The sequence below is a fragment of the Myotis davidii genome, unplaced genomic scaffold, assembly GCF_000327345.1.
Source record: "Myotis davidii unplaced genomic scaffold, ASM32734v1 scaffold486, whole genome shotgun sequence".
NCBI classification, from domain to species: domain Eukaryota; kingdom Metazoa; phylum Chordata; class Mammalia; order Chiroptera; family Vespertilionidae; genus Myotis; species Myotis davidii.
In genome coordinates, this window is record NW_006298678.1 from 543,114 (window position 1) to 550,811 (window position 7,698).

At 40.1% G+C, this 7,698-nt stretch overlaps 1 pseudogene; it reads left to right on the forward strand.

Moving 5' to 3' along the window:
• The window catches only part of LOC102751661, an 18,219-nt pseudogene extending 15,962 nt beyond the window's left edge, over positions 1-2,257 (forward strand).
• Positions 2,258-7,698: the final 5,441 nt, after the last annotated feature.

Genomic DNA, 7,698 nt, shown 5'->3' on the forward strand with positions numbered 1-7,698 from the left:
CTCCGATCATGGCTGGGGGGCAACCCTGCCCCCCCAGCTCTTAGCTCCCCCCTGGGTTTCCGATCACTGTCAGTGGCAGGGGGCTTATTCCTGCTTTCCCTGTCGCCTGCCTGCAGTGTGCCTACATATGCAAATTAACCGCCATTTTTGTTGGCAGTTAACTGCCATCTGAGTTGGCAGTTAATTTGCATATAGCCCTGATTAGCCAATGAAAAGGGTAGCGTCATACGCCAATTACCATATTTCTCTTTTATTAGTGTAGATATGCATAGCCCATGGACATAGGCAATAGGCTGGTGAAGATCTGGGTGGGAGTGGGTAGGGACTGGGAGGATGGGGATAAGTGGGAGATATCTGTAATACTATCAACAATAAAAAATATACATTTAAAAAATTCAATAAAATGGGTATAGAAGGAAAGTACCTCAACATATTAAAGGCTATATATGACAAACTCTCAGCTAATATCAAGTTCAGTGGTGAAAACCTGAAAACTTTTCCTCTAAAATTGGGAATAAGATGAGGATGTCCACTCTCACCACTTTTATTCAACATAGTAATGGAAGATGTAGTCAAAGCAATCAGGCAAGAAAAAGAAATAAAAGGCATCCCAATTGAAAATGAGATGTGAAACTGTCATTATTTGCTGATAACATGAGTCTATATATAGAAAATCCTAGGAGCAGATGTGGGAGGAAGCCACCCTCATCCTCCTGCACCCCTGGTAATGACCACTTTATTAGCATTAGTAATACTGGGCAAGGCAAGGAGTGCCAGGACAGTAGTGGAAGCTGGTGGCCTTTCTTGAGAGACCTGGAGAAAATGGGGTATTATAGAAACTGAGGGGCAGTTGAAGAGCTGATAAAGTGTAGGATTTTCTATAGTGATAATGTCAATGTGGCCATATCTCCAAAAGGTTTATCAAACCTCTAATGCGAGTTCTTTGGGGGCTGGGTTATTGTTTAATTTAGTTTTGGCCAAATGGTAACTTTACCTACATTTGATTTGTGGTCTAATTATTGATCAAGAAAAGAATGTCTCATTGTGTCCACCTTCATTTCAGTGGCAGCCACTGCCTCTCTCTGTATGTCCATGTCTTAGCTTCTCATCATAAATAGTACATATTGGTTGCTAATGAATTAGTGGGATTCAGAGCAGGAAATATAGCAGTTATTAGATCACTTATTGCTGGTGCTACTTCCATTCAGGAAAGAACAATTCCATGGCAAACACAAGTGCATGTCCCAGTACTAGGTTTTATTCCAGGTCCAGTTTTCAGAACTGTTTCACACTCATTGGAGAAAAGGGCATGGCATGAAGACTGTAAAGCTGCAGGTAAACACGTATACAGCACCAGTTTTACTTGGCACCTTCCTGGGAATTTTAAATATTTTTCTGAATCTTATTATAGTAAAAGAACATAGTGTGGATGACTCAGGACAGCACTATAAAAATATTAATTTTGAAGAAGCAAGTACAGATGAAGTTCAGGTTCCCCAGGGACATAATGATCAAGTTGCTGTTGGAACTACCAATGTTCTGTTTTCCATGGTCCTATCTTTGCTCTTTTGGAAAACATCCTTACTCCATTAATAATAGATATGTATGCCTGGACTTGAGAACAGGCTGTGGTATGTGATGGAATATACTTGCTGCTCTTGGAGTGAAGGCAGTTATTATTTTCATGGAGATTAAATTACTTTCCAAAAAACTGGCTAGTGTGCTATTCTACGGGGAGGGCTCATTGTCTGGGTTGGCTTCTTCAGCTTGTTACCTTGGGGAAATCACTTTCCCAAAGTACAGTGGGAAGATTTACATAACAATTAAATCCCTAAGAACACATTTGGGGAAATGATTATTACTCTTTAGAGGTCTCCAAGAGAAGATCGCAGTGAAGGACCAACTGGTTGCCCAATTGAACAAGCTGGGTATCTCTACATCCCCATTATCCATCTGGCCCAGTTCCTCACATCGGCTGTGCTAATTGGGATAGGCTATCCATCCCACATTGTCATATACATTATATTCAAAAATTCTGGGACCAAAACCTCAGTGTGTACATGGGCTGGTTAACAGCTTCCGTAAGTGCATCTCGGATTATTGAACCTGTGTACATCAGCCAAGTGTGCACTCTCTGGGGCCCACGACGGGCAGTCAGCCTGGTGTGTGGATAAGTGGTGCTCACCATCACTCTCCTGGGAGTGGTTTACAAAGACTCGTTGCTTTTTCTCTAAGGCATGGAAGGAATCAAGGGTAACCCAGCTAACTAACACTGGGGTGTACTTGCTGTGTGGGATTTCCTTTATTTTATTAAGGCTCTGCTAGACAATCACTATGGGTCAGTTTCTAAAAGTCAGGCTTTGGATATCGTATATTTTAAATAGCAAGAGCATATATTGAATAACAGGGAATTCTGTGAATAGTAAGATAATGTAAAACCATTCTGGATCATAATTTCTTTATCTCAAAAAGATATGTTCTTCATTCTACATTTTTGGGGGGTTTGCATGCACTCATGAGTGAATGCATGATGTGAAATTGTATTCTTAATTCAAACTACAGAGGTGCCATTTAAAATAACAAGAAAATATCTGCAATGAAACCATAAGATGAGTTCTATAAGAATTACCTGTAACAGAATTACATTACAGAAATTGTTTACCTAAATCGAGTTGCATTTATTTGACGATAACTACTTTTTATTTATTTAAAAATGCATTTTCTGTCCTGGCTGGTGTGGCTCTATTGTTAGAGCATTGACCCTGGCACCAAAGGAGCTCAGGTTTGAATCCCAGTCAAGGGCACCTTTCTGGGTTGCTGGGTTGCTCCCGGCCCCCGGTCGAGGAGAGTGAGGGAGGCAACCAGTCCCTGTGTCTCTCTCACATCAATGTTTCTCTCTCTCTCTCTCTCTCTCTCTTTCTCTCTCTCTCTCTCTCTCTCTCTCTCTCTTTCTCTCTCTCTCTCTCCCTTCCTCCATCCCTCCCTTCCTCACTTCTTGCCTTCCATTCTCTCTGGAAAACAATGGACAATATCCTCAGGTGAAGGAGGAAAAAGCATCTTCTTTTACTATCAAATTTCCTTATGAAATAAATATTGTGAGCCTTAAATTTTCCACTTACCATGCCTGTCATTCTACCTCACCTCTTTTAAGTTATTTTGATACTACACTCCATGTGTTATCTCACTAAGTAACCCCTTAGTTAATAGATGAGTATGAATAATGCTAGTATTTGAGCAATAAAGAGGATTAAGAGATTAAGATGGATTTCACTACCTTTAGTTGGGCCAACGCCTTGTTTCTTTCAAGTGCTAATAAATGTTTCACTTTAGAAACATTAGCCAGGTGTGTGTTATTGTGCACATAGACAGAACAGCAAACTGCTTATTATACTTATTGGCATTTTCAACTCCCTTCAGTTCTGGAGAAAAACCATCACTTTATTTACTTTTCCCATTTCTTAGTGGTGGCAAGGTAGACAGAATGTTTTTCAAACTATGTCTGCATAGCTCTGCAGATCTGCAGAATTTTACATTTGAATGGGCTGCGACAGCCCCAAACTAGACAGGATAATAAATAAGTATTTGAGGCAAAATGGCTTTAATCTAACAGTTTGCTGAGTTTACTTGAATGTATGGTCTCTATGTATACATTTCCTACTCCACATAAGTTGAATGCTGATAAAAGGAACTAATACAGAACTATGTAGATGGAAAATCAATACTATCAACAAAAAGTTAAAATATTTTTACTCTAATTTATAAATATTTTCAAATCTGAGAGTAAACACTATAATCTGAACATTCTACTAAATTAGTGGTTTTGTTTGTTTTTTTTTTTGTTTTGTTTTGTTTTTTTGTCTTGAATAACAGAAATGTAAGGCTCACAGTTCTGGAGGTTAGATATCCAAGATCAAGGTGTCAGGGGGTTTGGTTCCTTCTGAGGCCTCTCTCCTTGGCTTGTAGATGGATATCTTCTCCTTGTGTCTTTTGTTTGCTTGTTCCCAGCTTTCTTGAGATATAATTGACATGTAATATTGTGTAAGGTTAGGGTATACAACATGTTTATTTGGTATACTTATATATTGTAAAATGATTACACCATAGCATTAGCTAATACCTCCATTACATCACATAATTACTGTTCCTTTTTTGTGGTGAGATATTTAAGAGCTACTTTCTTAGCAACATTTAAGTGTATAATGCAGTAATATTGGCTATAATCACCATGCTGTTGTACCTTAGATCCCCATGACTTATTGATCTTATGTCAGGAAGTGTGTAATCTTCAACCAGCATCTCCACATTTCCTCCATTCCACAGGCCCTGGCAGCTATCATTCCACTCTCTGCTCTTTTAGATCCACATACAGTGATATTGTACTTAGTATAGTGTCCTCAGGATCATCCATGTCATTACAAATGGCAGGATCTCCTTTCTATGGCCAAGTAATATTCCATTTTATACACATGCATGCACACATGCACACAGGTACACAGAAACAGGTGTGAGATAATGCTTTGTTGTGGTTTTTATTTGCATTTCCATGAGGATTATTGGCCTCCTAGTTCATAGGTTGACGCTCATCCACTGAGCCATGCTGGCCGGGCCACCCCAATAAATTTAATTAAAAATGTTTACTAGTGCTAGAGCAACTGGATACCCACATGTAAAAAAATAAATCTATACAGATCTTTGACATTTTCTAATAATTAATTCAAAATCAATCACAAACCTATATGGAAAACACAAACGTTTAAACTCCTACTAGATAACAGGAGAAAATCTAAATGACTTTGTGTTTGGCAATTACTTCTTGTATACAATAAAATATGATCCATGAAACAAAAATGATAAGTTAGACTTAATTAAAATTAAAAACTTCTGATCTGTGAAAAACACCATTAAGAGAATGAAAAGACAAGCCACAGACTGGGAAAAAATCTTTGCAAATGAAACATCTGAGAAAGAACTGGTATCCAAAATAGACAGAGCTCTTAAAACTCAACAGTAAAAACAAATAAACACCCAATTTAAAAAATAAGCAAAGACTGATTAGACACCTCACCAAAGAAGATATATAGATAACAAATAAGCATATGAAAATGTCACTAGAGCATTATAGACTAAAGCAATAAGGTAATGATACACACCTATTAGAATGGCTAAAATCCAAAGCACTGGCAATACCAAAAGCTGACAAGGATGTGGAGCAATAGGAAATCTCACTGCTGGTAGGTAGAGTTTCAGTTTTGCAAGATGAAAAAATTCTGGTGATGGGTACACAACAATGTGAATATACTTCACACTACTAGTATGTACACTTAAAAAGGATTAAGGTGACAAGTTTTATGTTATGTGTATTAAAAATCCTATATAATAAAGAGGTGATATGCAAATTGACCATAACAGCCTCACACAAGATGGACGCCCCCATGTGGTCACAAGATGGCCACCACAAGATAGCCAGCAGGGGAGGGTAGTTGTGGGCAATAAGGCCAGCAGGGGAGGGCAGTTGGGGGTGACCAGGCCTGCAGGGGAGGGAGGGCAGTTGGGGGCAAATGGTCCAGCAGGAGAGGGCAGTTGGGGGTTATCAAGCAGGCAGGGGAGCAGTTAGGTGCTGATCAGGCTGGCAGGGGAGTGGTTAGGGGGTGATCAGGCTGGCAGGCAGAAGTGGTTAGGGGAAATCAGGCAAGCAGGCAGGCGAGCGGTTGGGAGGCAGCGGTCCTGGATTGTGAGAGGGATGTCCGAGGGGTTTCAGATTGGAGAGGGTGCAGGCTGGGCTGAGGGCCACCCACCCCCAGTGCACAAATTTTGTGCACTGGACCTATAGTACATAATAATGAGAGGATAAATATTTAGCATAAATTTGCTTATGTACAGATAATTCCTAGAAGAAAACACACACACAAAAATAATGGCAATGTAGTTGCTTCAGTGGGAAAGGACTTGGGGGACTGAACCACGGGGATTTTCATACCTTTGGAACGCATTGCATTTTTTTTTAACTGTTTACATTTTTTAACTTTTCAGCTTAAGAGAAAGTGGACCAGCCAACAGCTCACTCATCCCTTTGAAACAGAATTGCATAGTTCAGAGCCAGATAGTTGTTATATATATTATATACATTTGTCAATTTTTAAACAGTGACCCTTTATTTTCAGCTTAGCATGCATTTAATTAACTATAAGTGAGCCTTCTCAAAATTCAGAGAAGCTACTTATTGACAGGAGCCCAAATTTGCAGTCTTTGACACATAAAAAAAATGGTACTATTTTTGTTGCTTTTAATAGTCATAGTGAATATTTGCAAATTTATCTACACCCTGTCCCTCAGGCTTGTGTCCAAAAATAATAATACCTGATATGTATTGAGGACTTACTAAATGCTAAACTTAGTGTTGAGTTTGTACATATATCATCTCTTAATAGTCTAATAACTCCAGGTCTTAGCACTGATATTATCTCCATTGTACATATAAGGAAAGTGTATGTAGGAAGGTTTAACAACTTTTCCAAGGCCTTGCTGCACCAGGAACTTATTTGTACTTGCTTTATGAATCCCAAGCCCATGTAGGAAAGTACAATAGTGCGCTGCCTGGGACAGCCTTCAGGACAAGCAGAGCTTAGTCTACTGCTGTGACCCACAAGGACAGCTGGACTGCATGCAGGCTTCTGTGCCACTCACTGCAGGATCCCGGCAAGCTGCACAGCACCTGGCAGAGCACCTGAATGATTTCATGAATTAACGCATCTCACCAAGACCAACAGCTGTTTACCTGAAGGACCAATAAGTGGATAAGCTACAGAGACACTGACTACCTAAACCCCTCAGGCATCCTGAATAACTATGACACTACCCCCAGAAAGCACATCTGGAGGCCTGCTTTTCAACTTCCGGCTGCTGGCACTAACTAGCAGCACATTCTAACTCTGGTGAGACTTGTATCATCAACTGTACATTTGTAAAGTATTCTCTTAACAGCTTTTCACCAGTGAGTGAGCAATTACTAACCACCAACCTCCACATGAAGCCAAGATGCTCCTTAAAGAAAATGCCAAAGATGTCAGCAAAAGCTGTTGATTTAGCACGTTTGAAAAATTAATATGTGAGTGGGAGGGTAGACTCATCTCTGTGTCACAGAAAGCGCCAAAGGGGGCCCTCATGTGAAATATGAAGGCTGCAGTCAACATCCCCAGACACCTGGGAACAACACAGCACATTCACCTTGTGTCCAGAAAAAGAAATGAGCAGACACGCTCTCAGAAGCTCACTCTCCTTCTCTCTGACCACTTCTCTTCCTGCCATCCTTCCACTCAAGCAGCCCTACTCCTGTGTCTTTAGTGTCTTTAAACATAAAATTCTCAAAGAAGGAAGTTACCCATGACAAATCCATTACTGGCACCACATGGAACCACCCATTTGTTAAAGCCATAAGTTTATAATCAATTTTTAATTTTTTAATTAAATCTTTATTGTTCAGATTATTACAGTTGTTCCTCTTTTTTTTCCCCCATAGCTCCCCTCCACCCAGTTCCCATCCCACCTTCTGCCCTTACCCCTGCCACTGTCCTCATCCATAGGTGTATGATTTTTGTCCACTCTCTTCCTGCACCCCCCCCCCAACACACACTCCTTTTCCCCTGAGAATTGTCAGTCCACTTTCTTTCTATGTCCCTGCCCAGTTTAATCTGTTCATCA